We start from the raw sequence: 8,669 nt of genomic DNA, 5'->3' as shown, positions 1-8,669 counted from the left end.
TAATCAGTTTCCTGCATATTGTCTGTAGCTTTCTTACAAAAATAACCCTAAGACTAGTCTAATGATGAGGAAAACATTAGACAAGCACCAAAGAAGAAACATTCTGCAAAATCTGACCACTATTTCTCAAAACCATCAAGATCGTTTGAAACAAGGAGAGACTGGGAAATTGCAACAGTCCACAGGACACTAAGCAAATATGATACTTAAGCAATTGGGTGTCCTGGTTTCTATTAATTAGTCAACTATTTATGGTTTCTATTAATTTAATAGTTAACTGTATATTCTATTAACTATTTAACTAATAGAACAAAAAAGGGGAATCAAGGAACAGAAAGAAAACATTCATAGAAAAACTGGCAATATTCAAGTACAATCTGGAGGGTAGTTGATAGTAACGCCTCAGTGTTGGTATATTAGTTTTAAAAAGTATACCATGGTCATGGAAAATGTTAATAAAAGGGGAAAATAGATGAGAGGTATAAGGAAACATTCTATACTATCTTTGCAACTTCTCTTTAAATTTAAAATTATTCCAAAATAAAAAACTTGCTAAAAACTAGAAAGCAGGATTTTAATTCTAAGGGAAAGGAAAATTCTCCATATATCTAATCTAAAAAAACATGGAAGTCAGCATGAGTTCGTTTCTAGGGAATGATCTTCTCAGATGAAAAGGGTCATTAGGTAGTAGGAGGTGGCAGGTCTCGTTTCAGTGTTTACACATGGCTCCACACAGAGCTACAGACTCAGTTCCTTTGAAGAAGGGCTGCTCAGTCCTTTGAAGAAGGGCTGCTCTGCATTCAATATGTAGAAACTTGTGGAGAAGATGAGGAAACTGAGGAAAGCCACCCATGCAATCCACAATCCAATCCCTTGACTCCCTGCAACTGCACAAAAAAGGAAAAGCAAAGAAGTAGTAATTAACGCAATGCATACAAACTGAGGTCTACCCATCACTTCCAAAAATTGCTTTCCCCAACAGTGAAAATTCACATACAGAGTATCCCCCAATGACTTCTATCAGGCAATGTAGAAAGGGAGAAGTCGGATTCAGCATTGACTAGCTGATACTGTGGCTCAACAGTCTCCATCTCTGAAAGTGTTGATTCTTCCTTTTCTTAAAGGAAAGAAAAACAGGAATCAATATCAATTGGTTGTAAACCTTATGCACAGTAAGTTGCCCATCAGCCAAAACTATTTTTGACATCCCGCCTGTGGAACGTGGCACGCTGATACTTCAGAACCTTCTGCTTATTTCCATCGTCCCTTTATGTTGCATCTACTTGGGAAGCCTGTTAAGGAAACATTCAGATATCTCCATCATTTCCATTAAAATGAGAATAATGCTGTGGGAGAACATTTACACTTCTATAATCTTCCTTTCTATAAAAATTAAAAGTCATGCCTCATAGATGCTACTGAGGGGGACTAAAGATTGAAACTCAAGCATATTAACTGCAGTATCACTTACAACATCAAACCAAATAAACAGCAAATATGCTGCAGCCATTTCCCTGAATTGGAATCTGATATTTACAAGTGGAACAATCCTGGGCAAGCTGCTCCCTCTTCCTACAATTCACGGTTCCTTACGTGGGACATGGGATGATAAAAGATTCGACCTCACTGGGTGATTGTGAGCATCATACAAGTTCCTAGGCTAAAGCACTTAGAAGAGTTACTGGCATGTTTAAATAATAAATATCCCCTTGCGATTGTCTTTATTAATAATCAGCATTAAATGCTAATTAATAAGGGACTGCATAAATAAATCAGGATACGCTTTTTAAAGTGTGTATTTCGGCGGGTGCGGTGGCTCAAGCCTGTAATCCCAGCACTTCGGGAGGCCGAGACGGGCGGATCACGAGGTCAGGAGATCGAGACCATCCTGGCTAACACGGTGAAATCCCGTCTCTACTAAAAAATGCAAAAAAAAAAAAACTAGCCGGGCGAGGTGGCGGCGCCTGTAGTCCCAGCTACTCCGGAGGCTGAGGCAGGAGAATGGCGGGAACCCGGGAGGCGGAGCTTGCAGTGAGCCGAGATCCGGCCACTGCACTCCAGTCCGGGCGACAGAGCAAGACTCCGTCTCAAAAAAAAAAAAAAAAGTGTGTATTTCTAATTCATCATCTAAGAACTTCTTCTATGGAAATAATCATTTTGGAAAGAGATATATGTGCCAAAATGTTCGTGGTAACCATTATTTTTGACAGCAAGAAACCTTTGAAAGCAACCTGAATCTCCATCATTAAAGGGATTAAATAAATATGGTACAGACATGCTATAAATAGGATATCAAATCACCATCAGAACCATGACTTGAAGATAATACAGTATCACAGGAAGCATTTGCAATGTGTCATATGAAACAGCATTTATAAAATGCTATTTAACCAAAACTAATAAGTTTCTTACACAAGTGTACCTGTGTATACATAAAATATATAAAGCATATATAATTATGTCACACATATTTGTTATTTTAAGGGGATCTTCAGCAACATTTCTAATTGGAAATGCAATCCTATAGATGGGACAGGGTCCAGATAAAGATGAAAAGAGGAAGCCATGCCTTAGGAGATCATTCTCAGAAGAATATCTGCCGTAACTTGTATTTGACAATGTAAAGCGATGCAGAAGCATCATTAATAAAGAATCTGGGAACAATCCAATGTCACGTTTAGTTGGTTTATTTCCCCTTGTACAAGTGGCCAGTTACCTTTCCGGTGAACTAATTCATAAAGCGATGGAGGTTGAGAAGTGGGGCTTCTGCAAGCACAGCACTCTGTGCCGTGTGATCCTTCCACTGGCGTTGGGAGACATCCAGCCCAAAACAGGCAGATTTGAAATTTCTCCCCAAATCCAGGAGGAACCCAAGGAAAGATTAAAATTCCGATTGCATTCCAGATATGGAACAAAGAACTTAAAGAAAAGGCAAAGCTGAAATAGGCTTTCTTTCCATTACGGATGGGTTTCTCATCTCCTTTATCTTTTAGGTAGATATTTTTATACCTTTTGATTTATAAAAAATGTAAGAATGCAGTTTCTTTTTTCTTTCAGTTTTGTGGCAAAATCCTCTGCTTTATGTGAAATAGCTGCAGTAAAATGCTGTGTAAATTTTATCTGGAAGTTTCTATGGAAAGCCATAAACATCAGCTGCCAATGCCTCATTTTGTCCAAGGGCCAGGTTGCAACAAAATATGTTTAAATTTAGAAATATATATTGAATTTTTATGAAGCCACAAAAATATGTCTTGAGGAATACACGGTAGTTTGACAAGCCAACACCTCTCTTTTTAATCCAAAATTCAAAAGGTAGTATAATTCTTTCTTTCCAAGCAGCAGAGGAAGTGACTATTGCAACCCACATTCTGAGTGTGAAATGAGGCCTCATTCAGTTTCCTAATTTCCAAGATTGTTTTTCAGCACCCAGCTGAATAAAGTATATCCTGGGAAGAGAGAAGAAGAATGTCTTAATGAGGCCCAGCTCTACAGGGCCTCTCATTACTGGCCTGGTTATGAGCTACAGAGATAATCAAGCATAGAAGTTCAGAGAAAGACAGAGTGAATTTGTGAGGCTTGCCAGACAAGCGCCATGGGAGAAGCTTCCTCCAGCCCAGCAGTGCCAAGAGAAGCTGGCTCCAGAGAAGCCTCAAAGAGCTTCGGGGGAAAGTTAATGGCCCATTGGAAGGAAGCCACTCCCAGGGTCTTGGGAACCCTGGTAGGAGACTGTGGCCCACAGTGCTTCCACGGACTTAACTGCCTCATTTGTAGCTGTGCTTGGAACACATACATCATCCCTGGAAAGGTGCCTCTGTCAGGATTGAGGAAGCCCTGAATGCAAACACTCCGGCAGTGTGACAAGGCCCCTGATACAACCTGCAGACTTGAAAGCCTGCCATATCCTCCCCACATCTCTATAAAGCTAATTACCCACTGCATGGCCAATGGGGAAAGAATTCATGGCATTTCCACAGCTGAGGCTGTTCCTGTAGCATAGACAGCTGACGACTCAGGCACAGAGAACCAAGCTCAGGTCTCCTTCCAATGGGCCACCTGACCAGACTTTCAAAAATCTCCAGCAAGATCAATGCCTCATTAAATACTGAAATGTAGCCATGCGGCATCGCTGACAATACACAGTTACATACCCTCCTGGGTTCGTGGTCTTGCCTGCCAAGAGCCTGAAGGAGCCTTGGTAAGTAAACTGATATTCATCCGGGGCGGTGGTGGTGATGTCACTGCTTAGGGTGAAGGAAAGGGCCAAAGGTTCCTCATACTCTTCTAACCAGGCTTGTCTGAAATATCGGTTTCTGATTTATTGACACACCTTCCTCCGTGCTGTCTTCGTGGCTCTTACTGGCTCCTTGCTCAGCCTGGAAACCTCTCTACCAGGATGTGTGCAGAGATGTCAGCCTCTGGTCAGGCATCCTCAGCCATCTGTCACCCCTCAAAGAGGCCCTCTGTCACCTGCCAATCTACAGTCGATACCACCATGACTTTCCCATAGAGGGAATTCCCAGTAAACAGTTCTTCTTCTTCTCGCTTCTAGTCAAATTTTCCCCAGAAAAAGTCACATTTCCGACAACATTTGTTTCTGAAAAGCCCTTATTTGGCTGTCAACTGCCGGTTTGTCCTGGGCCCCAAACACCTTCTTCTGTTGTGTATGCCTCAGAAACACATTTCCCAGGCTCTCTCCCACCGACTCTCAGCAGGTTCAGCCAATTTGGAGGCACGGGTGCAAGGTTGGAGGAGAAGAAGAAGGAAGAACTTGAGTACGTGTTTTTCTTCCTGCTTCTTGCAGCATTTTCTGCTAATGGCTTTGTCTCCTCTGAGAGCTCCCCTTACCATCTTCTCAGATCCCCCAGCATCATCCTCCAGGACAACTACGGCTGTGGTTCTAACTTCCACCAAACAGTCCCCATACTTGGGCACTAGCAGTATCATCCCTTCCCTCTGTTCCTCCAACCATAGGAGTGGTAACAGTTTCTTGCAACTCTTAGCCTCTGCTTTATTTTCTCAAGAAATATTAAGCCTTTTTTTTAGCTTTTCTACACCTAGGTAAATAATCCCTATAGTAAATCCCTCTGTTAAAATACCTAGGAGGTTTTTTGTTTTCCTAGCTGGAATGCGTCTTAGAGATTCAGTCATTTCATCCTATTTTGTTTCCTTAAAAGCATTTATTGCTACCTAAAAGTGTCCTGTGTGTATTTTTTTTCACTCTTCCATCATCCGTCAACCCCCCAAAAATGTCCACCTTCCTGAGCTACATTTTGATATGTAGCTCACTGTTGCATCCCAAGTGCCTAGTGGGAGGTATTACATCTTTGCCAAATGAATAAAAATTAGTGCATCAAGTAAGATGGCCTCCAATTAAAACATGTAATAAGATGTATTAAAGAGTGGACAGTGGACCACATGGATAGATATGTGATGAGCAAACATTGTAAAAGATTAACTGTTGAATCTAGGAGCTGGTATATGGATGTTCACTGAGCAATCCCAGGAGCTCTGTCACTACCTGAATAGGAGGCAGCTGATGCCCTGAGAAGCTGAGACACCTGAGCTGGAGCCCCAGGCCTGCATGAGCCCATTGTAGGTACTGAGAGAAACCACATAAGTCCTCTGAGGTTCAATTTGTTTTCTCTGTGTTAAATGGGATTTTATAGTCTGTCCACCCACCAAAACACACCATGAGACAATTTAAATGCGCCCTTAACCTTTCACTTCATTTTGATGGGACCATGCATGAGTCCATTTGCTTTGGACTTCTCACTAATTGAGACTGATCTTCCTCTCCTTTGGCCATTATGTATATCAGTAAGGATTCTTTTTAAAGAAATCTATAAAACACGCAGTCACTAGGAGTAGACTGGCTTCGGACTCAGATGGATTCAGGTGCAAACAATGGCACCAACATGTTTTTTCATTCATCTCTCAGTCGTGCTTTCCATGGTGTGGCTTTTTGCTTAAGCTCCACATGGTGACAAGAACACCCAAATATTGTTCAGTCCATCAAGAACTGGTTAGGGTTCCTTTTCCACAAGTCACAGTAGAAGAAGGAAGAAGCCACGATGCATGTCATCGTCTCTAGTGGGTCATGTGTCATCCTTAACCCTATCACTGTGGCCTGCGGGGAGAATGTATTGAGTAGCCCAGCCTATGCCAGGAGGCCCCCTCCTGAACCCTAAAAAAAAAAGTCAGTTTTTCCTGAAGTACAAAGCTGGAAGGTAGGGGACCGGTGGTGTTTTTTCATAGCATTCTTAGATACTGTTAGGACAGGAAGGGCAAAGGAATGCTAAGAAGAAAAACATCAACAATTATTCATTCCCAAACCCAAACAAAATAGTAAAATAATAATAGAATCTGACTCGTTCAACTCAGTAATCTTGTTAAAAAAAAAAAAAGAGAGAAACCAAGAGTGCCCTCAGAGTGTACCAGATATTTAAGCAATTATTCTGGAGAAAAAAGTTACTGTTGGAATTGACTTTTTTTTTCTTTTTTTTTTTTTTTTTTTTAACATTGTAAGATTAGACCGTCTGAACCCAGTGCCATGGATGAACTAACAGATATACTTTATGACACTGAGTCTTCAGTAATAAGCTCAATAGGCAATGACAAAATTGGACGTATATGCAAGTTAATCCCCCACCAATGTGATCTTGGCACTTTTACTAATTTCCTCCAAAAGCTTAGGCTAGAGATCCAAAATGGATCGCCTGCTAGATGACATTTTTCTTCTAATTTAACACAATTTTTAACATCGAATTGGTTGTCAATCTTAAAAAAATGAAATTAACATAGAAAATCAACATTAAAAATCCAGATCTCTAGCTTTTCTTTGAAAATATAAAAGATCTGGAAAATGGGACATCCATTCTCCTGGCACTAGTCAGATGGCATCAGTGGCTGCTGAATACTTTACATGTGGCCTCTGTCCTAAGGTTCGCCTCAGTCCCCACCATTCCCTCCTGCCCCATGCCCAGACTTGCCTCATTTGTGTCCCCTGCCTGGCCTTCCTGTCACCCCTTCAGGGAACTGTGTGAGAACGAGGCCAACATTGGGGAAAGCAGCACTGGAGATGGAGACAGAATCCCGACAACACATTGGAATACCGGGACCCAGGGTGAGTTTACAACCCAGACCTAGCCATTGACTCCTCATCAATATAGTAATTTAATTTTTTTATAAAAAAGGTAAAATACAAGTTATCCAGGATAACTTGGGGAAGCCAGTTTCTTGTATGGACTGGCTCACAAAAACTAGAGGGACAGAACAATCATGTTGGTTTTTTCTTGTGGAAAGGCCTCTGCTGTGGACTGAACTGTGTCCCCCAAAATTCATATGTTGAAGCCCCAGCATCCAATCTGGCTGAATTTGGAGTAAGGAATTAATTAAGGTTAAAGTAGGTGGTAATGATGGAGGCCTGGTCGGATAGGACCCTTCTAAGGAGAGAGAGCAGAATGCTCACTATTTCTCTCTGCCACTTGAAGACACTGTGAGAAGGTGGTTGTCTGCAAGCTGGGAAGAAAGCCCTGGAACTAATCAGCAGGTACTTTGCTCTTGGGCTTCCAGTCTCCAGAACTGTGAGAAAATAAAATTTAAGCCACCCAGCCTATGGTATTTTATGGCAGTGCCAGAAGATGAATGCAACTACCTCAAGAAAATTAAGACTGCTTCAAAATGGCCATAACACTTGTTGATGTATTAATGGGTGCTTCTCAAGAGTTGAAACAGTGTCGGCTCAGGAGCTTAACTGTCTTAACTGTCACTCCTGCCATCTTTTTCATGGTATTATATTACCATTATATTATGTTTAACTTATGATATGAAAAACAGATGTTTTTTGTATCCATTTCTAGCAGAACTAATCCGTTTCTATCAGAACTAATTATGTAAAGGCCCCTATTCCACATATGACATAGCCAATACATATCCAAAGCAGAAAACACAATTTTATCCCTGGGAACAAATAATTTAGTTGGGAAGAGAAGATGTATGCTCACAATAAATACTGATGCATAAATGAAAATACATAATGCAACACTAAAAGTGCTCAATACAGTTTTAACTATTGTCAGAGTTTAGAAAAAGAAGAGATCAATGAGTTTGAAATAATCACAAATAGGTAATGAAATTAATCTTAACTATTAATTGTTAACTATACATCCAGCAGGAGTTAAGTACTTTGCATCTACTAAGTCATATTAGGTTAAGAAGTTTGCCTGCTGGCACAAAACTAGCAAGGGGTGAGTTGGGGTTTGAACTGAGGCTCCAGAGACTGTGCTCAGATGAACTATTTCCTTCCTGATCCTTTAACCAGCTGCAGGCTGTGCGCGAGTTTCCCTTTGAACTGATGGCTGGTAAAAGTCACAGGCTCTGTCATGTCCTTCTCTTGTGTCCCCCGGTAGGCAGTCCTGTTAAGTACCCAAAGCAGATCTCATCATTGTTTTAATTAGTAATGTTTCAGGAAATGTCTGTGGAATAAAACCTATAAAGAGGAACTCAAGAAAAAAAAAATAGAAGATTTGTTATACCACAAGCCTTAGAAATCTCCAACCCAAAGTCACAATAAGAACAGTTTGAACAAGAGCCTTGGAGGAAACTGGGAAATCTCCAACCCAAAGTCACAATAAGAACAGTTTGAACAAGAGCCTTGGAGGAAACTGGGA

General features: G+C 41.0%; 1 long non-coding RNA gene across 1 annotated transcript in view; it reads right to left on the bottom strand.

The window, feature by feature from the left end:
• Positions 1 to 555: 555 nt before the first annotated feature.
• LOC111522978 overlaps positions 556 to 8,669 on the bottom strand; it is an 8,785-nt gene continuing 671 nt past the window's right edge. The window contains exons 2-4 of the long non-coding RNA XR_002725391.2: positions 2,717 to 3,446; positions 998 to 1,117; positions 556 to 881 (exon numbers count right to left, since the gene is read on the bottom strand). This is a non-coding gene — a long non-coding RNA (uncharacterized LOC111522978). The remainder of the gene's footprint in view (positions 882 to 997; positions 1,118 to 2,716; positions 3,447 to 8,669) is intronic.

The sequence above is a fragment of the Piliocolobus tephrosceles genome, chromosome 10 (genome assembly GCF_002776525.5).
Source record: "Piliocolobus tephrosceles isolate RC106 chromosome 10, ASM277652v3, whole genome shotgun sequence".
Taxonomy (NCBI): Eukaryota; Metazoa; Chordata; class Mammalia; order Primates; family Cercopithecidae; genus Piliocolobus; species Piliocolobus tephrosceles.
This window is presented reverse-complemented; position numbering and strand designations above follow the sequence as displayed.